Genomic DNA, 26,376 nt, shown 5'->3' on the forward strand with positions numbered 1-26,376 from the left:
TGATGTGGGCTTTATTTATGTACCCTATGTATTGTTTATATATGCTCTAAAACAGATCATAGCTAAGAAAGATAATATAGGTTAAGATTAATTTACATTTAAATGACAAAATACTGCTTTATTTTTTATTTGCATTTGATAACACTGAGTAAACATGATTAGAAAGTTATTCACATGTCATCCATAATTATGACTTTGGTAGTTGGAATAAATCAACAGCACCTTAAAAATAAATCATTAAATCACTTAGTTAATTCTAGAGTTGTTACATATTCTTCCTATCTTTTGCAATCTCTGTTGTAATTACAGAGAAAGAATATACATTGGTGGGTTTGAGAATTATGTCTTATTATTATTGATGCCTTTACTGCCATTTAATTTGTTTTCACCAGAGTTTGGATAATCACAAGTTGTAATTCTTGTCAGTATAAAATAAACAAGCTATGAAACTGATTAAATAGATTTAAATATCATAATTAGAATTAATTTGGATAACATATAATTTCTACAGATAGAAAGTAAATTTGTACCACCCTAGTCATAAATATTAGATATTTCTGAGACATGGTGAAATAGAACAATTTGGAACAATCAATTGGAAGTGAAAATGTTACATTCATTTTCATGAAGAAACCGCGCTGTTTGTCCTTATTCAGACTAATATAAAACACATGTAATTTATCAATAGCTCTCTTCATTTGTACCAATCTGGAAAATTAGCATTAAGAAGATGTTATCTCAGACAGTTCCTATAAAGGATATAATACTTTGAGGGAATGTGTATTAAGAGAGTGTAAACTTAATTCTTAGTTTAACTGATTGCCAATGAGAGAGTTAAATATAGGAAAAACTGTGTTTTGAATAATCAGTCTGGAAAGACAAATGTATGATTTCACTCATATGTGGAATTTAAGAAACACAGCAAACAAACAATGAAAATAAGAGACAAAAAAACAGACCGTTAAATATAAAGAATCTGGCGGTTGCCAAAAAGAAAGTGCGTGAGGGGGAATAGTGAAGTAAGTAAAAGGGGTTAAGAGTACATTCATCTCTGGGAGTACAAGCTGATGCAGCCACTCTGGAAAACAGTATGGAGGTTCCCCCAAAATCTAAAAATAGAACTACCCTGCGACCAGCAATTGCGCTACTAGGCATTTATCCACGGAATACAGGTGTGCTGTTTCGAAGGGACACATTCACCCCCATGTTTGTAGCACCACTATCAACAGTAGCCAAAATATGGAAAGAACCCAAATGCCCATCGATAGATGAATGGTTAAAGATGTGGTATATATATACAATGAAGTATTACTCGGCAATCAAAAAGAATGAAATCTTGCCATTTGCAACTATGTGGATGGAACTGGAGGGGATTATGCTAAGTGAGATTAGTCAGTCAGAGAAAGACAAAAGTCACATGACTTCACTCATATGAAGACTTTAAGAGACAAAACAGATGACATAAGGGAAGGGAAACAAAAATAATATAAAAACAGGGAAGGGGACAAAACAGAAGAAACTCATAAATATGGAGAACAAACTGAGGGTTACTGGAGGGGTTGTGGGAGGGGGGATGGGCTAAATGGGTCAGGGGCACTAAGGAATCTACTCCTGAAATCATCGTTGCACTATATGCTAACTAATTTGGATGTAAATTTAAAAAAATAAAATTAAAAAAATGTACACTCATCTCGATGAGCACTGAGCAATGTACAGAATTGTTGAATCATTATATTATAGACCTGAAACTAATATAACACTGTATGTTAATTATACTTGAATATAAAAGAATAATCAATATATATTTATGCACAAGCTATGGGATACTCTCACAATCACATAAAAACGTAATATATCAATACATACATAAAATAGTTGGCTCTACTTTTTTATTTTTTTTTTATTTTTAATGTTTTATTTTTGAGAGAGAGACAGAGACAGAGACAGGGACAGAGTGTGAGTGGGGGAGGTTCAGGGAGAGAGGGAGACACAGAATCTGAAGAGGATCCAGGGTCTGAGCTGTCAGCACAGAGCCAGACGTTGGGCTCAAACTCACGAACCTCAAGATCATGACCTGAGCCTAAGTCAGACGCTGAGCCACCCAGCCGCCCCAAGTTTGCTCTACTTTGTAATTAACTGGATCTTTCAGTGGCTGCCAGGTCTAACTTTGATGAGAATATTCAAAGGGCATTTGGGTAAACTAGAAAAGAAACAGTGAGGATACAAAGATCAATACAATGATCAAAGAAAGAGGATTTTCTTATGTAATAATTAAATGACTTCCTACCTGACTCTCCTGTGTGTGTGTGTGTTGGGTGGGGGAAGAGGGTGGGCAGCTCTAATATATGGAAACATAATAAAAAGCAATTCCTGCGAAGTGAAAGAAGCAGAAAGAATCTCAGAGTGTGTGTAGACCTAGAGCAAGGGAATTGTATACTGAGTTTCCATTTGGGGGGCCCAGTAAATTAACTGAGAGGGTACCCAGTGAAAAGATACAGACTTTCTAGCCAGGAGATACAGAACACTGAGGTCAGGGAAATTCTGGCTAATAAACATCAAGTCCTATTAGGGAAAGAGCCAGAGAAGAGATATCAAATTATAACTATGCACAATTCTGATTAATCTCTAAAATATTCGTGTATAGGAAAGACTCAAAGTAGCTCAAACAAAAACAAAATATCTGAACTGAGACCAAAAATGTTACTCCAGAGATACTGTTTACAGTTGAATTCCAACCAAAATCATTGTTTACTAAAACAAACCAAATTTATTTGACAACAATAAACTGAATCCAGAATCTTCACAACTTAACCTTCATGAGTCTAGAATACAATGCAAAATTGTCCTAATACAAAGCATGAAGAAAACGTAACACATTCTCAAGTGAAAAGAATATCAATTAAGATTGACCTTGAGATAATCTAGGTGTCAGAATTATTAGGCAAGAGTTTTAAAGCAGCTGCTAAAAATACTTAAAGTAAAATAAATATGCCCCCAATGGAAAAATACAGAAAATTTCAGTAGTTAAATATAAATTATTTTTTAAGACTCAAATGCGTAATTATAAAGCTAAAACTTATTATATGTGAAATAAAAATAATAGCTGGGTGGGTCAATAGAAATAATACAGATAATAGGTGGTACCTGGGTGGCTCAGTAGGTTAAGTGTCCAACTTCAGCTCAGGTAATGATCTCGCAGTTCGTGAGTTCGAGCCCCACATCTGGCTCTGTACTGACAGCTCAGACCTGGATCCTCCTTCAGATTCTGTGTCTCCCTCTCTCTCTCTGCCTCTCCGCCACTCAGTCTCTCTCTCTCTCTCTCTCTCAAAAATAAATAAATATTTAAAAAAAGAAAGAATTCAGATAATAAATATAGAACAAATGAAATGAAGTGAACATAGTCCCAGAAAGTGGTGGATAATATTTAATTATACAGCATTTGGACATGTGGACTAAAAGAAGAAAAAGACAGTAAGAAGAAAAAACTATTTGAATAAGTAATAGCCAAATAGTTTTCTAAATTTGGTGAATGACAAAAATTGACAGCTATGAGATGCTCAAAGAAAAAACTCGCAAGGAAGCAACACTCATGTAAGCACTAAAAGTTGAAGAAAACAAGCAAATCTTGAAGGCAGTAAGACAAAAATGAGACATTACATAGGGTGGGGAAACAATTTGATTCATGTCTGACTTCTCATCAGACCAAGGAAGCCAAAACAGTACAAAACAACACCTTTAAAGAAAATCACTATCAATCCAGAATTTAACAACATGTGAAATATTTTTCAAAAATGAAGACATTTTTGGGGGCGCCTGGGTGGCTCAGTTGGTTAAGCATCCGACTTCGGCTTGGGTCATGATCTCATGGTTCTTGGGTTACAGCCCCGTGTTGAGCTCTGTGTTGACAGCTCAGAGCCTGGAGCCTGATTTTGGATTCTGTGTCTCCCTCTTACTCTCTGCCCCTTCCCTGATTGTGCTCTGTCTCTCTCTCAAAAATAAATGAACATTTAAAAAAATTAAAAAAAAATTAAGACCTTTTTAGGATTAATAAAATAAATAAGAATTTTTCACCAGAAGACTTTCACTCCAAGAAATGCTAAAAATAAATGTCCTATAGCCTCAATGGAAATGATACTAGATAGAACTTTGCAACCTCCGAAAGGAATGTTATGCATAGAAATGACTACTCTCTGCATCCATACTAAAGGTTATACTTAAAAAAAAAATTACTCCTCTTGTGTTCCTTGTGCTACATTAACTATCAACAGCAAAATTTGTAGCATTGCATTGTAGATGTTATTATACACAATTACATGTATACATGTATAAAAACATACAGACAAAAATATTTGTTGACCATAGTATAAAACATAAAAGAGTAATATTAACCTATCCAATTACAAAGTTTCTACATTTTATATGAAGTAGTATAACAGGAATAATAAATGAACTGTATAATTTAGGGATCTATATTATAATCCTAGAAAAGACACACCCACTCCAAAATGCAAAAAGTATATAGCTAAAATGACAATGGGAAAATAAAATTAGAAAAAAACTAGCATAGGAATTACTCCTCATTATCTTTCCAAATTTTCTATAAATCTAAACTTTAAAATAATATTTAACATGGAACCACTCATTTATAATCTGTATGAAAAGGGTATTGCTGTATCAGAAGCTGAATTTTGTGTCATTCTCTGAACACAAACACTGACAGAGCATTTCAGGAGGACTAGATGTTATCCATGCGTGCAGTAGGGGCAGTACAGGAGAGGGACCCCAAATTGTACGACTTCAGTCTTATAGACAGCAGCTGGTAATCTTGTCCATATTCTGCTCTGGAGAGCAAGAGAGTGAGAGAGAGAGAGAGAGAGAGAGGCCTTAACTTACTTTATCTTATGTTTATTTTGCTTATCTTTATTTTGGTTTATTTAATTCACTTCCTTATCTTTATTTTGCTTATCAATGTAAGCAAATCTTTCTTGAAGGGAAGGAAAGGTCTTTACATTCTGGAACATCTTTGAGGTCAATGATGTCTTTATACTTTACTATTCTGGAAAATCTCCTTATACAAACATTCTTACTTTAACATAATGCCTTTGCTCAAAGGATCTGCAGCATATACTTTATACAGATAATTTTCTCCCAACATGTATGGTACTCTATATATCTGTTTAATAAATTCAGAGTTGTAATATGTACATTGTGTTAAAACAAAAATCATCTATGATAAGCATTGCATTGTGGATCAGAGGCGAAGTTTGCAATCTTTAGCTAACCCTAGTTTCAAGTTTATTTTACCTTTTATTATAATTATACTGGAAGACAAAATCCTCATTCATAGAGGTAAATGCTAGTAATAGGTTTTAGAGCTTAACTTGCGATCTTAACCAGTTCTTGAGAAGCTTGAGAAAAAACAGAATAGTTTTGTTTTAAAATTCTATCACTGCCATTATGAAGGTTGTTCCTATAATAAACATAAATACCATACAAAAGGTATTCAAAATTTAGACAAAATACTGAACCTTCCATGTGAATGAAAGCACTCGGCAAAATTCCTGAATTAAATGTCACACAGCATACATACTCTGTGGCAGAGCAATTGTTTATCAATTTGAGAGAAGGGGCAAGTCAAGGGTCTGAATTTCAAAATGAAAAGTTATGAGTTCCTATCTTATCTGTAATAGAGAGGCTAATATTGAATCTCTGATACAACCTCTCCTAAGGGGAGTCAGCTAGCTACCAGGCTAATAGTTGATTACATTGGAAACCTTCCTGCTTGGATGGACAGTAATTTTTCCTTATCGAATAGTCATTTATTTTGAATATGGATTTATTTCCCTATATGCCATGCTTTTGTAATGGCACTGAAAAATCACTGTGATTCTCATTGTTTTGGAGATGGTAGCAAAATTTCTGATAGGCTGGTTTAAAAAGCATTACCTTTTTCTAAATCTACCCTATTAATAAGCGAGGCTTACACCTGAGTTTCATAGTTTTTTGTAAAACAACGTAAGAAATTTGCTCTTCTATTCTGGCTTTATAAGCCAGTGATTCTTGCCTCTAAGTAGGTGTTCTAAATTCTTCCATTTAATCTTTATCTTTACAGTAACAAGCTGACCCTAACTGACAAGAATATACCAATTATCTCAGCTGAATCGTGAGAAAGAGACTATTATTCCCTCTCTTTGTGATGAGACACCTGTGTCAATGAAATGGCAAATCACAGCAGTTTTATTTGCTCTGAGAGTGCACTGCAAAAGGCACTAATGTGCTGCCATCATGATTTCAGAAATCCAATATCTTTAGGACATAAGCTGAATTTGAAAACAATCTAATTGTTCCTTACTCTTCTTTTATGTCAATGTGCCAGTTTATTGTTTCGGTTATCTTTTGCTGCATATTGCTGCATAAGAAACCTCATCCAAAGTTACTTGTTTGAAACAACAACCATTTGATGGTTTCTCTTGATTCTCTCAGTTGGCTGGGCCATACCTAAATGGTTCCTCTGTTGGCCTCATTTGAGGTCTGCCCAGCAGATCTTCTCACCTCGTCACTTCTCCACTTAACCAGTCTGGAGCCTTACTGCTCTTCGCTGTGGTCTCTCGCATTCTAACAGGATTCTCTCTGGCGGGGTTCTTAATGGGGTGGCTCAGGAGGCAGGAAGTGAAAGCTGCCACTTCTCACTCTGAGGTCAGAAATTGGAACGTCACTCAATGTCATTACTCTTCAAAGCCTGGTTAAAAGAACGAGAGAAGCAGTTTACAGGTAGGGAAACTAGTATAAAAAAATAAAAACGATGGTGTCCAAGGGGGGCACTCTTGGAGAATTAAACAGTTAGAGCACAGTTGAATAATTTTATTAATTCAGTGGCCCTGGTATAACAGATATTGCTAAATTGAAATTGCCTTCAGGAGCGGAAGCACAGTTGAGGTCTTCCCCCCACTGCAGCATCACACAGTATCAAGCAAATGATAAAAGTTATAAATACTAGTTGATCGATTAATGAATAACTCGGAAGCCTGCTATTTTGCCCAATAATGCTTCACACTTAGGTTATGTCAGTGATTAAATGCCTAGGACCTCAAATTTCCTCTATTGGTATCATTATTTGTGCTAAGATATTAGTTAATCAGAAGGACCACGTGGAAAAGGAAATTTGTTTCCTGGGAAAAGTAGCCTATCAGCCTATTATGATATACTCATGAATAAGAATGACCAGTCATAGACTCTGGGGTATTTCTACCTTGTGCCACAGAACTACAGTTACATTTGTACTAATATATTTTCAACCTTAAGCAATATGCTAACATTTTGATAAATGTCCTAAGAAATTACAAGGGTGATTCTGAAAGAAATCTCTAACATCATGGGCATTAAAGGAGTTTAAAATTAAGAGTATATCCTAGTTTAAATCCTAGTATTTGGAAAATAATGGGACATATGGTATGGGCATCTACTTTTTAAAATGTATTTCAGAGGGGAAAAAAGATTTTCCTTGTTAACACATTCCTTTGACTGAATAAGACAATAAGCTTAGGCCTTGATCAAATTAAAGAATATACTCTTTTTTATTCTGATTTGTTAATGTTAACCTGATGAAAGCTATTCCCAGGTATCCCGTAAGTTAGTAAACAGCAAATATTTCCCCACATTAGAAGATGATAGCAGCCACTCAGCACTGATGAACTCCTGAAACATTTTCCTGCTTTGGTTCATCAAGATAGACAGTAAATTTCAACCACTTGTCAAAACCCTTATGACATACATGTTATAAATATCTAATACTGTATTTATATGGTTATTAATGTGAAATTGTTAGAAAATTCTCATTCACTTAACTTCTATTAAGTACGGATATCAATCACTTCTTTTCCTCTTTTAAACGACAGATTTAAACATTTTATTAGCGTGTTTAAAAAAATCATCCTTAGCTTTTTGGTATAACCTTGTTCATATTGCTTTTTACCATTTCTCAGCTCTGTTAACAACAATTTTAGATGGTTTTAAGTTGCTCTGAAAATTTAAGAAAATATATAAGTATTTAAGAATAATATATGTTTCATACATTAATGAAATACATAAATGAAATTGAAAAACAGCTAAACTCTGAAATATATAAGCTGCTGTTTTGTTTTCCTGGGGTTTGGAAACGTAAACAGATAAATACTTTCCCTGATACTCTAATTTGTTTTACTTCTGACTTATTAACTTCCTATTAAAATTCTATATATTAGATAACATTGAATATCAGGAAATACAGATTCTCCAAATAAAGCTACTCTTGCATTCCTTCCTGTAAACTAGCATACCTTGTTTATGGTTACTCTTCTTCGGAATAATGAGCTGGAAGTTTAAGATGTCTCCCTCTCGTTCTCTATCACACACAGACACACACATGCACACATTCGTTCACAAATATACATTTACTTAGTGCTCACTCAGTTCCAGGCACTTTCTGAACTATTAGTGATATAGCACTGCACAAAACACTTGATCTCATGGGATTTACATGCTTGTGGTAGATACAGCAAAAATTATTTGATAAATAAATAGATGTATCAGTCAAACAATTGCTGGTCATTATGAAAGAGTTATGGTTTTTAAAAAAATGTGACTCTACCCAAAAGTTCCTAGGAAAGGAAAAAGAAAAAAACCTTGCTTAGAAATAGTGAAACACATACAGCCTGTACAAGTGTGTTTACAGCAGCTCTCTCCTTGATTGACAAGCACTGGAAATAACCAAGTGTATTTTAGTGAGTGAACTGGCAAAGAGACAGTGGTATCCATACAACGAACTACTGTCTATCAATAAAAAAGAATTGACGATCGGCACGTTTTGCTGAACAAAAGAAGCAAGACTCAAAATGTTACATAATATGTGATTCCATTTATATGAAATTAAAAAGACAACAACAAAGAAACAAAATTAAAGTGATGGAGAACAGATCAGTGGCCAGTAAGACTTAGAGGTGGGAGAAGGGTGTGACTTTAAAGGGGGTATCAGGAGGGTGTTTTGGGGGTGATGGAACTGTTCTGCACCCAGAGTGCTCTGGTTGTCACATGAACCCATGAATGTATTGAGATTCATATAAATTGACGCTAAAAGTTCAATTTTTACTCTATGAAAATATAAAAAATAAAATAACTTTAAAAGCAATCAGAAGAAAAATGAAAGAAAGATCTAAGCTGACTTTATTACTCAATCACCGGGTGTTTCCATTTCAGCTTTCTCCAGAAAGGCTGTCAGCTGCATTACACACAGTAATAACTCAGGCAGTACATACTTAAAATTCGTAGAAGTTAATTAATGCCTTTTATTTATTAATTTTATTTATTAACCAGGTATTTGAACACACATTTACCAATAATAAATTTCACACATGGGACACTGAAACAAATAGTTTTCTATTTGCAACAATGAAAAAAATACCTACTACTGATCCTTCATGAAGCTGACCGACCATCAGTTTGGGGACTAATAATTTCAGCAATAAGTGGTCTAAAGATGTCCTGTACCAACAGGAAAGATGCAACTAATTTCCCCCAAGAAATGCTTTGTAATAGATGTAAATTGTGCTAGGCACTGAAGGACAAAAGGTAAGAAACAAAATGACTGAGGCAATATGGCATAAAGATACATGAAAAAAACAGTAACTATGAATTCATGAGAATGAATGCTGTGCAGGTCTGTAGCAAATTGTTTACCCATTGGGTTTATTTGTATCACCATCTTCTGGAATGGAATTTAGAAATCTCCAAATTGTGCTCAATTCTACAATCTAACTCAGCCAAACCCTTGTCCAAATCTTGTCGAATCTACAATATAATCCCTTCTAATATATCCCTTTTCCAACACTATGAGGTTATTCCCACTTAAATCTACACTATTAATTCCTTATTCTACCACTTTTTTTTTGTTTCCTTCAGTCATATCTTTCCTAATTCAGTCTTTAATCTGCCTTGAGATACAGATAATTCTTACATACCAGTTATATTACAATTCCAGAAATATTTTGTTTTTCTTTTATAGAAACAAAGGATTTTATTTGCTCTGCCAAAGTGCAAACAATTTAGGGGGCACCTGTGTGGCTCAGTTGGTTGAGCATCCGACTTTGGCTCAGGTCATGATCTTGCAGTTCATGAGTTCGAGTCCTGCATTAGGCTTTGTGCTGACAGCTCAAAGCCTGGAGCCTGCTTAGGATTCTGTGTCTCCCTCTCTCTCTCTGCCCCTCTCCCGCTCATGCTCTGTCTCTCTCACTCTCAAAAATAAACAAACATTAAAAATTTTTTTAAAGTAGTTTCAGGGTTTTTCTTCCATTTATGTCTTTTTTTTTTTTTTAGGACTTGAAACTAACCATTCAATATTTCTCTTTTGGTTTGGACATTTGATTAAAGCTGGGCTTCTTCATGACTACATCTATGATAATTAGGTTAAATATATATTTACCCCAAATTGAAGGAATATGATCAAAGACATTGAATATAACATGATATATATTTGATTGCCAGACAGTAGGAATATTTTAGTTTCTTTTTCTTTGATTTGTTTACTTCTTTTGTATAGACAGAGTACAGCTAGCTTTCACCCATCGTGCCTCTCATAAGCCTATAACAAACAAATGACAGTAGATTATACAAAACTTTTTGAGATACCAGATTGCCGTATTTTGACCTGCTGTCAAGAATAGACTGTATTTACCTTGATCAGATGAAGCCTTCCACAGACAACCTTTTATCTTTATGCCATTTAGTGTTTCGATCTCTTTACTTCAAGGAAAGTAAATTTATTACCAGAGGTAACCTTGTGGCAGGTTCAGCTGGCATCTGTATCCACTTGAAAAGACTTGTTTTTCTGACCATCATGTCAAGTGTGCTCATGCATGGCTTGTAGGCGATATAGTGGAGTATTTGAAGTTTAACATTTTTATAGTTAAACTGAATGTAACATTTAGTTGAAAACTATAAAAAATGAGAAGAGTCTTTATCTAGTTGAAAATATCGGATATCTTAGTTCCAAGAAAGAATAAAAATATTATTTATATTAAGTTTAATCCAGGAAACTCTAACTTTCCTTTTTTTGGTATCATTCCTGTTATCAAAAAGAAGAGTCTACACTTAGTGCATATTGCATGGTTATACATAAATCTTAATATAACATAAAGTAAAATGGCCAACTATATTCATAAAATAAGTGTATAGGACATTGATTAAGCAAACATCTTCAAATTAACTTGAATTCTTTTTCCTGTGGAAAAAAAATGAAGTTCACATAAGAAAAGTACATAAATAACATAAAATCATTAACAATGGGTATACTTTAATTTTAATACATTTATATATAGCTGTTAGGCTTTTTTGTCCCTCTAGTGATAATTTTTGGATAAAGGTAGAATCACTCTAATAAAACCTATATTAAGACTCTCATTTTTGAGATGAGAAAACAAGATCAGAAGTATAGGCAAGTATAGGACACAAGTTAATAAGTTGTAAGGATATGAACATGGATGAATGCCATGACATTCTAATACTTGTGGTTTTGCCAAACCTAAAACATTATGATATGTCAGAATTATGAACTTTAGAAACTTTGCATCTTGCTCTAAATATACTTCTGCTGTTATTGGCTATGCTTCCCATAGTACTTGATAAAACTATAACTCAGTTTTCTTATCAGCAGAATTGGGATAATAATGGCAACCTACCTTACAGATATTATGAAATTACTTGAAATAATATATAATATCCAGTATGTCATGTGGCATTTAGTACAGACTCAATAAATCTTAATTTCATTTCTCTTTCAAGTAATCTCCTCCCATGGTGTATATGTATGCAATTGTGTGTGTGTGTGTGTGTGTGTGTGTGTGTGCGCGCGCGCGCACGAATACATACGCTTACCTATACAACGAATATATATACATATATATATATATATATATACACATACATATATATACATATATATGTATGTGTATATATACATATGCCTATATCCCCACATACATTAGCTTATTACAAAGAACTAAAATATGAGATAATTTTTATGTAAATATATAGTAAATACATGTAATACAGTAAGACAATTCTCACTTTTGATAGAATTAACAATGACCAGCCCTCACCTTTGGCAATGTTTGAACCACAAAAGATACTTCAATTTATATCCTCACTTTTCTACCTGTGTAATGTTAAGGATTAGAGTCTGACACAGAATATGCAGCCAAAATTTACGGAAAAATTTTGCACTTGTAGTAGTTTGCATTTTACCCACATTAACTCCATCTTAATTAAGCTGAAAAGTATTGCCACAGCCTTTTCCAAGTAGTACAGAAGCAATTCGTTGTCACTATTATTAAATTATTAAATATCCTGCAAATCCAAAGGAGGGACAACTCTGGGTTAGCACAGCAACACATTAAAATTCTTCATTTGCTACTTCTATTTTCTTTAGTGAAGTAAAATTAAAATTTCTTCTTTTCATTTCTTCACTTAGCTTTCACCTATATTCCATGTTTTCCCTCTTAATTGGCACTTAGATATAATGGGTTATTACACATCTCGTAATTTGTGTGAATATTTAGGTTCTGACATTTCACTGCCTTTTTTTCCCTTTTTCTTTTTTTCGCTTTTTTGTGATATAATTGACAAATTTAAATTGTATATGTTTAAGATGTACAAGCTGATGTTTTGAAATACATAAGTGTTGTAAAAGGACCACCATAATCAAACAGATTAACACATCTTTCATCTCATATAGTTACCTTTTTTTGTCCATGGGAGAACTCTTAAGATTTACCCTCTTCCCACTTTTAAGTGTATGATAAAGTGTTGTTAACTATGGCCACTATGCTGTACATCAGCTCTCCAGAGCTAACTCATCTTTCCTAACTGAAACTTTGTACCCCTTTACCATTATCTCTTCATTTCCCCCCACAACCCCTGCCACCAGCACTGTGCTTCTACAAATTCAATAAGGTCATGCAACATTTGTTTTCTGATTTCTATTAAATACTTAATGTATGTTTGATTTGTGGTAAATACAGGTCAGGTTATATAATATCATTTGAAAAGAATTATATTTGTTATTATTTTATATCCCCACCCCACTCTAATCTTTGCCACTTAATTTGTCCCTTCAAATCTTGGGTCTGCCTTGAAATACATAATTGTTGGTGCACTTTTCTTCTTCAGCAGCATTTTTGTACAGCAGTAAACCAGGAAGAAACTTCCGGTTCTTAAAAAGCTTAAGCAATCCCTTACATCTGTGAAATGGAGTTAAGTGTGGGGTGACCTTTGAAATATCAGTTAAACTACCGATACTAGAGTATTTTATAAGCAATAGTGGAGCTCCAAATTATATATGACGATTAGAAGAATGTAGGCTATGAAAATGTTTTTAGTGAATTCTTTGGACAAAATTTTATTAAGTGATAGGTAAATATTTCCCATGGGAAATACACCATGCTGTCACATTAACAAGTTGGGAGGCGGGGGGTAGGGGGGACTGTAATTGGAATACTGACAGACATATCATATCATTTTAATGAATCTCAGTATTTTATTCTGTAATATAAAGATAATGTTTTCTCTACAAAGTTACATTAGGAATTAAATTGGACACTTTTTTGCAAACTCCTTAAGATAAAAATATTTAAGTGAACTATGTCAAACATAGAAAAAACAGCATAATAGACACCAATGTACTTATTTTCCAGATTCAACGAATTTAAATATTTTTATATGTTTGCTTCATATTATTCCTAAAAAAATATGAAAGACAATGTCAGATCTTTCCATCCTATCCACTGATACTCAATTTTCTCTCTCACCTTCTGTGCAACTTTCTTATTCATATTTCATGTAGTTATTACATATGCACCCATAAAAATATGTAGCGCTGTTTTTTTTTACTTTTCTTAATTACTAAATCTATCATACAAATCAAACACAGTACTTTTTTACTCAATATTTTACTGTGAAGATTTATTGACATTGATCCAATCTTTAAGGGCTGTTTCATAGTCTATTGGATAAATATGGAATAAATTAAGGATTCATTCAGTTTTTACTTATTAGAAATTCTCAGCAATTCCCTATTTAAATATGGTGATTATTTTCTCAAATAATAAGAATTTGACAGTAGAGGCCAATGCTAAGTAATGTCATAATCCAGTCTCACCTCTTTCCATCACTGATCCTTGGCATTTATCCTTAGGTTTGTAACCTCATAATTAGAAGCTAGTTGGCTGAAATTAACTGCATCATGCCCTCATTCTTAAGCAGGAAGTAGGTAGGTAGAACCTATCTGTCTCTCTCTCTCTCTCTCTCCCTCCGTATTTCTCTTTCGTTCTCTGTCTTTCTCTCTCTCTCTCTCTCTCTCTCTCTCACACACACACACACACACACACATACACACACAAACACAGACACAAGCCTTTATATAGGGAGAGAAATAGCTTTCTCAGAAGCTACACAGCAGACCTCTTTAAATTCAGTAACAGTCTTCAAATGTCATTGGCTAATATGTAATTCACATGGTCACTCCAAGACAAAAAACATACTTCAGAATTATTTATGGTGTTTATTCTTTACAGTAGAATGCCAATGACAGTAGCTTATTGAGATTAGCATGTGGGTAGCCAAAAATAGTGTCTACCAATGACATGTCACAATTTATTCAAACATTCTTCTATCGATCAACATTTAGACTTTTTTTTGAGTTTTTACTACTGCATGGAATGCCGAAACAAACACCTTTGGGCATATATGTAGTGAGAACATATGTATGTGTACGTGTATGTATTTTGGCTGCCCAGTGTATGAATCCTGTTCATACAATTAAGAAACTTTCCACTTTACGATTGCAGGTGCAGTGTAGAACCTGCTGCCCACTACAAAAGCTGACAATGACAGATCATCAGTATAAATATAAGCTTCATTTTATTGTGCCTCACCTCATTCCTCTTCACAGATACTGCATATTTTTTACAAATGGAAGGTTTATGGCAAGTTGAGCAGGTCTATTGTCACCACTTTTCCAATAGCACTTATTTACTTTGTGTCTCTGTGTCACATTTTGATCCTTCTCTCAATATTTCAAACTTTTTCATTATTATTATATCTGTTATGATGATCTGTGATCAGTGATTATGACTTGCTGAAAGTTCAGTTGATGGTTAGCATTTTTTAGCGATGAAGTATTTTTAATTAAGATATGTACATTTTTAAAAGGCATGCTATTGCACAATTACTAGACTACAGTGTAGTGTAAATACAATTTTTATATGTACTTTATATGCACCAAAACCTCATTTGACTTGCTTTACTGCAATATTCGCGTTGTTGCTGTGGTCTGGAACTGAACCCACAAGCAGTATCTCCAAGGTGTGCCTGTATCTGTTTGGGCAAATGACCTAAATTTTACCAATTAAATAAGGCTACTCCCAGAGTCTCCCTCCCCAACCGTTGTTGGAAAAGGTGGCAGATGCAGCCCACAAAATAGCAGAGAAGTTAACAGATTTTCTGGGTCAGAGCCAGTCTGTTAATTGTTGGACAAGCAGAGAGCAGTATCCTCTGCACAGGTGGCACACGGTGGAATCTCATTCACGTGACCCAAGTGCCGGTGTGTGGAAAGACTGGGCTAAGGGCAAACGAAGGTACTGGGGTACCAGTGGAAAATTGGGGCACCCGTGCAGACAGGAAGCGTGGAGTTCTTCATGGTGTCAGTGTAGAAAATCCTGTGGGAAGGTTGTCACCAGACCAGGCCCAGATTGTAAGGTTGCTGAAGAAACTCCTGTCTGGGAAAGAACATGGCAGCATGTTCCCACACCCACGACTGTGCACCTGCTGTTGAGTGGTCAGAAGTTTTAGGCCAGGCCTTTCTCCTGCAATGTCCTTCCAGCATATTCTACTGAGAAGCCTTAATTAACATCTTGCTCACTGTGAAAGAAATACATAAAGGAGGAATTCCCCCCATTATGGCAGAGCATACACTGAAGGGGAAATTTGGAGCTGAGAGGCAGTAAATTGTTTACTGACAAGCGTATGGCATGCTAGGCAGTATATTAGGTACTAAGATGTCACAATAAAGATAAAAGAAAAAATTATTGTCCCTATAGAAATTATGTCTAGTAGGGGATACATTACATTATCCAGGCATGAATGTATAATTAAAGGTACAATAAAACAATAAAGGTCTAGGAAACAAAAATAGTGCTATAAAAGTATAATGATATTTAGTGAGGTTAAAAAAAAATAACCACCAGGCGTATGTTTGGGAAATTAACACTTTTGCTGTCCCCTGCATATAGGAATATGAGGATATACCAATACTCCTATAAGGAATGAACAGGGATCTATGTTAAATGCTTAAGGTTGAGAGTTTATTGGCATGACAGATAATAACTGAAATGTGGTAATAGATGAGATTGACAAGGGAGAGAGTAGACAAGGATACAAAGGCAAATGAAGGAATCTCTTTTTTAAAATTTTTATTGAAATATACTTGACATATAACATTGTGTAAATTTAAGGAAATTAGTATTGAGTTAATTTGATATATGTATATATTAAATATGGTTGTCATTTTAATTATAATTACCATCTCTATCATATCACATAATCACCATTTATTTTGAGTGATTGTAATAATTAAGGAATCTTTCAATAAACACACTTCTGAACTGCTCGTGATTGTTTAAGATGTGAATTAAAATGTGTTCCAAAGATGACACGAACGCATTGCCAACCTCCATTATTATGGAGTGGTAGTGGCAGGTTCCAGAAATCAGAGAGTTAAACAGTAAAAAGTCTGGGAAAAGTGAAGGTAGAGACCATATAAATTGGTTGTATTTACAACTCACTGTGAAATTTATAATTAGGAGGTTTTGCATAAAAATTTGGATATATGGCTTTCTTTGAAAAATTGGAAGATTTAGCCATTTCTGCACACATTTCCTTGAAACAATGTTTGACAGAACTGTAGACCCCTGCTTGAGGTCATCTCCGCCATGAACTTGCTATGCATCTTTCTCAATACAGAACTGCTTTGCTTATAATATTTCCAAAAGACCTTTCTCGGCATTTGAATTTATAAATTCTGCAATATGCAGACCTTTGAAGTTGATGTAGGATAGGAAAATATATGATAGTAGAAGAGAGTTACAGTCTCTTTTATCTCATTTCCTCCTCCTTTCCTCCTTTCCTTCTTTTTAAAAGACCGTGAATGATCAATTGCTGAAATGAAAGTGTGCAACAGGCAGATAGAATTGAACCCATACATAGGGAGAGATTATAGCTCGAACAAAGAAAAGTGTACTCTGTCTCTGCATATTTTATTTTTGGCAAAACTCTGACTAAGCTATTTATTTAAAGATTTATTTTATTTTGGGGGGCCTGGGTGACTCAGCCGGTTAAGTGTCTGACTTTGGCTTAGGTCATGACATGATCTCGCGGTTAGTGAGTTTGAGCTCCACATCAGGCTCTCTGCTGTCAGCTTAGAGCCTGGAGCCTGCTTCAGATTCTGTCTCCCTCTCTCTCTCCTCCTCGCCAACTCGCACTCTGTCTCTCTCTGTCTCTCAAAAATAAACAACATTAAAAAAATATTTTATTTTTAGAGAAAGAGCACAGGAGGGGGAGAGGGCAGAGGGAGAGAGAGAGAGAGGAGAGAGAGAGAATCCCAAGCAGGTTCCACACTCAGCACAGAGCCCAACGCAGAGCTCAATCCCAGGACCCTAGGATCACAAAGTGAGCTGAAATCAAGAGTCAGACACACAACCAACTGAGGCACTCAGGTGCTCCTAACTAAGCTATTTAAATTCTCTGTTAGTCAATGCCTTCATTTATAAAATGGGAATTAATATCTTACTGTCTAAAGTTACCATGCAGATTAAATGAAGTCATACTTCCAAATCTTATAAAAACAATTCATGTGTAAGGGCACCTGGGTGGCTCAATTGGTGAAGCATCCAGCTTTGGCTCACGTCATGATCTCCTGGTTCCTGAATTCAAGCCCTGCAATGGGCTCTTTGCTGTCAGCACAGATCTGCTTCAGATCTTCTTTTCCCTTCTCTCTATGCCCCTCCCCCCCACACATGTGTCCACACTCTCTCTCAAAAATAAATCAACGTTTTAAAAAGTCTTTTAAAAAAGCAAATCATGAGTAAGGATTTAAAAATAGATAGGGGAGACACATATTAATATGTTGGCCAAGATGTCATAGTAGCTGAAAAGGAACTAAGACTGGGGTCAGGAAGTCAGTCATTAGATAGTCCCAGGCGATTTCACCAAGCTAGGGAAGGTAACATATGTGGGGAAAGCAAACACAAATAAAATATTGCACAATAACTATCCTACACTGAAATCTAATTTTTTTTTATTTTTTTCTCTTTCTACAGTTATATGACTGCACTAAACTGTTCATTTAAAATGAATAGGGTTGCCTGGGTGGCTCAGTTGGTTAAGTGTCAGAGTTTGGCTCAGGTCACAATCTTATAGTTCATGAGTTCAAGCCCTGCATTGGGCTCTGTGCTGACAGCTCAAAGCCTGGAGCCTGCTTCAGATTCTGTGTCTCCCTCTCTCTCTGCTCTCCCCCACTCATGCTCTGTCTCTCAAAAATAAATAAGCATTAAAGTTTTTTTTAAATGAATAAAATTATTTTTCAAATCAAAATCTCAAATCATTTGAGGGAATTTTTGAAAAGTTCTTTTATTCCAAAAAAAGTACCCAACAGAATTATCCTTATATGTCTAGTAATACTTAATCCACAAGTTCTCAAGATGGTAAATCTTAGGATTTCACTTTTATTATTAGAGAAAATAGAACTAAGATATTGTTTGAATTAATAATAATATAGTGTTATACATTTCATTTTGACTATCTGGCATGATTATTATATGTTTTCTTTCTGTTTAAAGTCAAAATACTGCTCTCTTTTGTTAGATTACCAATATATTTTCTAATATATTAATATATACAAATATCAATATTTCATTTTTATTTTATAAGTTGATATTATATGCCTACAACATTGTTATATTTAGAACTATTTCATATTGTCAAATAATATTGCAGTGAGTTTTATTGCATTGAATAGTCACTAAATAGAAAAGTATTTAACTGGAATTTATGTAATGCATTCAACTTTTACACATTTTGTTAATTAGTAAACACAAAAGTATCATCATTAACAGACATTCTGTTAATAATAATTATTTAAAAATATAATTCTCAGGGGCGCCTGGGTGGCGCAGTCGGTTAAGCGTCCGACTTCAGCCAGGTCACGATCTCACCGTCTGTGAGTTCGAGCCCCGCGTCGGGCTCTGGGCTGATGGCTCAGAGCCTGGAGCCTGTTTCTGATTCTGTGTCTCCCTCTCTCTCTGCCCCTCCCCCGTTCATGCTCTGTCTCTCTCTGTCCCAAAAATAAATAAACGTTGAAAAAAAAAAATTAAAAAAAAAAAATACATAATTCTCAGGTAAAAATTGTAAACACAAACACTCATGCTTAGATGTCACTGATGAAATGTTATATAGGGATTCTCTCTTTACTTTTCATAATTGTAATATAAATTAGCAAGTCTTAAGCTTCTTTATGATTTGAGGAAGAATATTAATCTTAAAACTATTTTAAGGGCAGATATATTCCAAAGAATACATATATATGAAATAAACAGTATACACACAACACCCAAGTGCTTTAAACATCTTATATTTATGCCAAAATGTGTAAATAAAGAAACATGGATAGCTTTTTTTCATATGTAAGTTTGAGTTGTAACCAAGGACTTAATATAAGGAATCCAAGCTATGCTTTCATGATTAAAGAATTCATCGGAGACTCATTCTGGATGAGTGGAAGAACAAACGAAATCAGAGGGGAAAGATTTCACTTGAGTGTGGAAGAGTGAAATGAAATAAACAAGATTCAAAGACAACACAGTAGGTTGTAGTGCTTTTAGCATTTTTCACCTGTTCACTAGGTCTCTAAAACCTGCTTTCATACATTTACGCTTAGTACATCTTGACACTTTCTGATCATAAGTATGTATTAAACTGCATCATTTTCAGAGTGAAAATTCAGGGAAGTGAAAATCATGGAAAGATTAGGCAGAAGACAGGGTGTGTGTGTGTGTGTGTGTGTGTGCAAACTCCTTTCTCAGCCCTTAGCATCTAAACATCTAGGACACAGAGAACATGAACTTGATGGCACATTAACAGTCCTATTTAGTTCTCCTATTTAAGCCCCTAATTTTTACTTGCTTTGCATTCACAGTGACAATTACGCACTTTATGCTGACATAAAACTCGACTGTCAATATTACCAGGTTTACAAATGTAATACTATATGGATACAAGTAAAATTGTGAATATTTTTATGTTGACTAATTTCTGTCTTAACATTTGAATTGGAAAAAAAAACTTACAGAAAGCCACTTTCTTAGAAACAAAAGAAAGAAAATTGGTAAATGGCCATTTTATTTGCTATTTAGCAATGTAAGCTATGTAAGAATCAATGTGTTAAATGTTCCTTAACAATGTGTAAAATGTTACTTCTATTTTACAAATAAGAAAATAAGTCTTTAATGAAGGTAGGTCATTAGTCCTTAGATTTCATACCTAGTTGAGAGTTCATTTGGGATGAGAACCATTTTTTTTTCTTTTTCTTTAAAGTCTGTACTGTTCCTATTATCCAAGCCTGTCTTCTAAAACATAAAATTATCCAGAATTAATTATTGATGCATATGACATAGATAGTAAATACTTGGAAAGTCATTTTAACTGACCTTGTCAAGATTTTATGCTGCACTGATTAAAACAGTTGACAGTTAATACTCTAGAAAGATTCCCTTTGAGTATTGCAGTCATTGATGTGTTCATGTACTTCTCTAAACTTTTTATTTTTCAGTGAAATGCAGGTAAAATTTTAGATTATCTGTCTTAAAGAACAAGTTCTTATTGACAGTTTTAAGAATGTTAATCTAGATATCAATCAATTCATATAAACAATTGAATTTATATCCATGTCAGTTACAGCTGATCAATAGAAATTAACCGGTAACTTTGAAAAACCACAAGTAAATCTTTTTCCACAACACTTTCAAATAGTTGCATCTTAAACCAAGAACATTTATATTTCAATATAGTGGGATTTTGTAAAACCCACCTAAGGTAATATTATTTAGACCATCTTCTTTACATGCTGTCGATCACAGAATGCAAAACTTAAAGTATTGATCTGCACTGTACTGGTGTGTAACCATTAACAGTCAACAATCATTGATGAACTAATGATTAACACACTCTTTGATTTTGAGAAAGCTTAGATAATTTAGGATATCTTTGTGTACTCAAAAATATGAAAGATATACACATTAACATAATATTTAACTACCTTATAACATTTCTATACCAGAGCAGACTATAAATAAATGAATACATAAATATGAAGTGCAGATTTCTTTAGTTTTTGCTGTGCAGGAGACCATTAATTAAAGTACAAGGAAGGTGGGGCGCCTGGGTGGCGCAGTCGGTTAAGCGTCCGACTTCAGCCAGGTCACGATCTCGCGGTCCGTGAGTTCGAGCCCCGCGTCGGGCTCTGGGCTGATGGCTCAGAGCCTGGAGCCTGTTTCCGATTCTGTGTCTCCCTCTCTCTCTGCCCCTCCCCCGTTCATGCTCTGTCTCTCTCTGTCCCCAAAATAAATAAACGTTGAAAAAAAAATTAAAAAAAAAAATAAAGTACAAGGAAGGTAAGCTCTTTAAAACTATTTTTTTAATGATATAGCTATGTGCTCGAGCATACTTAGAGTTTAATTTGGTTTCTTATTTCCTATTAGTATATACTACCATTGACATTCCATATTCCAAAACAAAAATGACAAATTCTGCCAAACACCTAAAGTTTTCTGAGTAAACACTGTGTTATATTGTTCCTGAAGCAGGTCAATCAAATGATTCTATTAAAGGTGCTCTCACACCCTGAGTCTCTGGTCTTCCTTATTCAATTTTGTTTTAACTACCTTGATCTTCATTCTCTATTAGGTTGAAATACACTGTCTCCCTTTTTTCCCATTTGTTAAACATGGAATATGACTGCATATCCTAATAACCTGAGAGTAAATCAAGCCATAAAAAAATTTCTTAAAAAGACTAATTAATTGTGGAGGCTTTGTATTCCACTGGAAATATTTTTTTTGTTTAGAGAAGGTTTAAGTTGTTCATCTTCACACATCATCAGTTCGTTAGGAAATGCAACCTGTATTACCCAAGTTCAAGACTAACATCCAAGGGGAACCATAAACTCTAATCTTGCTAGATTGAGCACTGCCCTTTATCTTCTTTCTCGTAAATGTAAAGATAAAATAGAAACTCAGCTGGATGCACCCTTTAGCAATTATTTCCCCTATGATCTTCGTGCTAGGATAAGGACCACAAGGGAAAAGACTTATGCACTCTGATAAAGATTCTCAGTATGAAGCCAGCTTTGCTGTATTTCATTCTGACATTTCTTACTCAGATGCTTTTTGGTGTCTTGCTAATTTAAAAGGTGCCACTTCTTATAAATGGTTAACTATTAAATTTTTTGAAGCTTTGGCTATGTTCTGCCTGTGTCATTGACACAATCAAAGAAAACTAAAGGTCTCTGGCTGAGGTGAAAATTGCATCATTTACATACCTTTAAATTCAGGAAAGAGATAGTCAATTCTATTGTCAAATTAAAGTGCATTACAGTATAAAGATTAGGCAGGAGAATGATATTTATTAAGGTAGTTATAAACAAATGCTTTCACATCATGTCTCCTATGGCATGCCTGTATTTATTGTAGGAACTGAGGGTATAAATATTTACTCTTTATATAACATGGAGATAATTCAGCTCAAGGACAAGAAAGCACTCTATAGTTTTGCTGTGTGTCACTTGGGAGATCATACATAGCTTTAAAATGTTAAATGAACTTAATATTTTGTATTTTTATATTTCTACTCTTATTATTTTATTTTTAAATAATCATTTTAATTTTATGTTTCCATTATGTTATTGTCTAAGACATCATGTCTATATTTAAATTTTATTATTTTGTTTCTAAATAATCATTTTATGTTTACATGATGTTATGTCTAAGACATCATGTCTGTATCCTTTCATAATTTATTTACAGAATAAACTTAAAACTAAACGGAGTTTTACCTATCGTGGAGGAAGAAGAACTTCCTCTGCCCTGTGGTCCTTCTAGCTGGACTTAGGATCATTTTGACATGAGACAGATTAGCAGGAGAAAATCAAATTTAATAGGTGTATCTATGGGGAATCCACACAGGCATGAGATTCCAAAGACAGTGAGACAAGAGGAGGCTCATATGAGCTAAGGAGAGGGGTAGAGGCTGAGGATTCAGAGGGGAGAAAACTCATTTGTAAGAAGGTGAAAAATGTTTGGAAAAACAAATTTGCCCTGTTATGCAGGTCAGTTCCTTAGGTAAAGGAGAGTCTGTTAGTAGTTGTCTTCCTGTTACAGGCTTTTCTTTCCAATGTAAATGGAGAAGGCAGCAAGCCTTTCCTGTATCTGCTGGGTTTGATTTCTTTTAACTCAAAATAATCTTTATGCACATTCTGGGGCATCTCATTCTGCATACCTTTACCTATACTTTACCTAAACTTAAATTGTAAACTAGTATGAAAGTAGTCTTTCCCACTAATGATAATTTGTCCTATTCGCTGAGACTGTTTTATACATATCCCATATTAAAAACTAACATGGGATATGTATAAAGATCATTGTTCCTAATACAGAACACTTAAATAGTCATGCAAAAGAGGCATCTCTTAATGCAGATTTAAAAGAGGAGAATGTAAATAACGATAAAACAAACACTAGTTTTCAGGTTTCAATAGGTTATAACCAAGCTCTTTCCTTGAAGGAGTTACTTGCTTGTTAGTCTTTGATTTACATTATCCACATCACTTCCCATACAGAATGTATTTGATAACTTTCTCCCTCCCAATAAGCTCTCCAGCTCATCAATATTTTTCCAGAGCAAAACAAGAGAGGTCATTTTAATTTCTAATAATATTCTGATATCTACCATTCTAAACTTCTACTGAAACGCAATTCAAACTGTTAGATAATTATTTTTTTTCAATCTAGTTCCATTTGTCTAAAATATTTTATTAAAGATTATTGATTTTATAGTCAAATAAACAAAGATACTATATAGTAAAAAGCCAATATGAAAGTGGAGGATCAATGTTTCTCCCTAAAATGCATTCTTTTTTTTGTTGTTGTTTATTTATTTATTTTGAGAGAGAGAGAGAAAGAGTGCATGCTCATGGGGTGGGGCAGAGGGTAAAGAGAGAGAATCCCAAGCAGGCTCTGCACTGTCAGAGCCCAGCTGGACACAGGGCCCGATCTCGGGAACTGTGAGATCATGACCTGGGCCCAAAACAAGAGTCGGAGGCTTAACTGACTGAGTCACCCAGGCTACCCTAAAATGCATTCTTATGGTGAGCAAAATATGTCTTCAAATATCTTCCTCCAGAAATGGAAAGAATCATGGAAGATTTTGTTTTTCTCTCTGTCATGAAACACCTAATACTAGTTTCTTAGGCAGAGTTCAAGATAAAACTATTTTTCCAACCTCTGAGCCCCCCAAAATATTTAAGAGTCAAAAACTTTCCCCCAAATATTGGTGGGGTGAACTGTAATATTAAGATGGAAAAATATTATTATCATTTTTTCAATAAAAATTATATTTTATTTCTTATAATTAAGTACTTTTAGGGAACTTTGGATTAGGGAATTTTAAAGATGTGATGTTTTAATGATATGACGTTTAACAATATGATGTTCATATAACAATGGAAAATATATTAATATTTAAAAATAGAATACGGCTACATGAGTTATCTTCTATACTCAATGACTTAAAAACAGTTTCCTCAGAATTTTATGCATCAACAAGGCAATTGGGTAGGATTGCCCAACATGGCCTCATTTACAAAGTCTGGTGGTTGGTACCAGCTTCAGCTGAGATGTCTTAGTTCCTATCCACATGGCTTTTTATATACTGTCAGGCTAGACACTTTCTTTCATGATGGTGAAGCATTCTGAGAGGGCAGGGATGGAAACCGCAAGACCTCTTGAGTCAAACTCACACAATATCATTTTTGCCACATTCTGTTGGCCAGCGTGAGACAGAAGCCACTTCTGTTCTTAGAGATGCATAAATGGATTGCTAGTCACATTGAAGTCATGCTGTAAGGGTGTGAACACGCAAAGAGGTGACTCATTCAAGACCATTGTCATGAAAATCTATTGCAATGCAAAGAGTATTATTTAATTTGAGATAATCAATGGTAAAATTTGATCTAACCATACCTTTAACATAAACTGAAAGGTAATGCTATTTCTTGTTACTAATTTCTTAATGGTGAAAATCATCATTTGGAACAAACACCAAAATCGAAAAACAAAGACAAATACAAGCACCCCCCCCCCCCACCACCTGCCCCACTAAAATCATGTAGCATTTAAAAAATCTTCTATTTGGGTTATCCATACTGTTTTAATAATAAATTGTTACAAAAGTGAAAGTATAAAATTAAAAATTTCTCACTGGGAACTACAAATTTACATTAAGTCTGTAGACCCCCATGATACAAATGTATCACATGGAACATTTCCCTAGAAAGTGCATGTAGGCAGAGTGCTGAGACTATAATATGTGATATATGAGTGAGAAGAAAGAACTTTCATGAAAGAGAATTTGAAGTGAATTGGAGAAACTTTGGGGAAGTATGAGGTTTATTATATTTTGTATTATTCCTCTTGGTTATAATTCTAAGATGTTAGATTTAAGGGCAAATGAAAAGTGTTACTAAAATAGCTGCTTTTCCTAAACATATTTTTTTTTCTCTAGTTTTAGACTTGAGAAGCTCCTGTGTTATAAATCACATCCAGGAAAGTATGAGCAAGGGTAGGATTTTTTTTAAGGTACCCACATGATGCTTTTAAAAATCATTTTATAAGTACATATTTTTAATAGAACTATAAGAGAGAGTTTTGTATCCCCAAATTTCATAACTATTTTTTTTAATCCATCAGAACATTTTCCTACCTACTGATCTTGCTCTTTCTCTAGTTCCGGTTTGTTGATTATTTCATGCTGTTAAGAATATTTGATACAATCCCATGACCAGCAAGACCCCAGGAGAAAATGAAAAGAGCTATATCAATGGAGAGGCTGGCAGTCTCCCACTGCCTTTTGCTGTTCATACATTGCATTTCTTGGGTTTCAAAATAAAAGACTTTACTCTCTCCATAGTGTTTTCTGTTTATATAGATCCTAATAGTAAAAATGTAGAGATTGTATACATAATGT

The 26,376-nt window shown here is 34.4% G+C and overlaps 1 long non-coding RNA gene across 3 annotated transcripts in view; it reads right to left on the bottom strand.

Moving 5' to 3' along the window:
- The window catches only part of LOC147584717 (uncharacterized), a 218,358-nt gene that overhangs the window by 105,633 nt on the left and 86,349 nt on the right, over nt 1–26,376 (bottom strand). For all 3 annotated transcript variants that reach the window (XR_015252694.1, XR_015252699.1, XR_015252698.1), the window contains exon 2: nt 6,553–6,739. This is a non-coding gene — a long non-coding RNA (uncharacterized LOC147584717). The remainder of the gene's footprint in view (nt 1–6,552; nt 6,740–26,376) is intronic.

This window comes from Puma concolor, chromosome A1 (genome assembly GCF_028749965.1).
Source record: "Puma concolor isolate L17-30 chromosome A1, mPumCon1.1.hap2, whole genome shotgun sequence".
Taxonomy (NCBI): domain Eukaryota; kingdom Metazoa; phylum Chordata; class Mammalia; order Carnivora; family Felidae; genus Puma; species Puma concolor.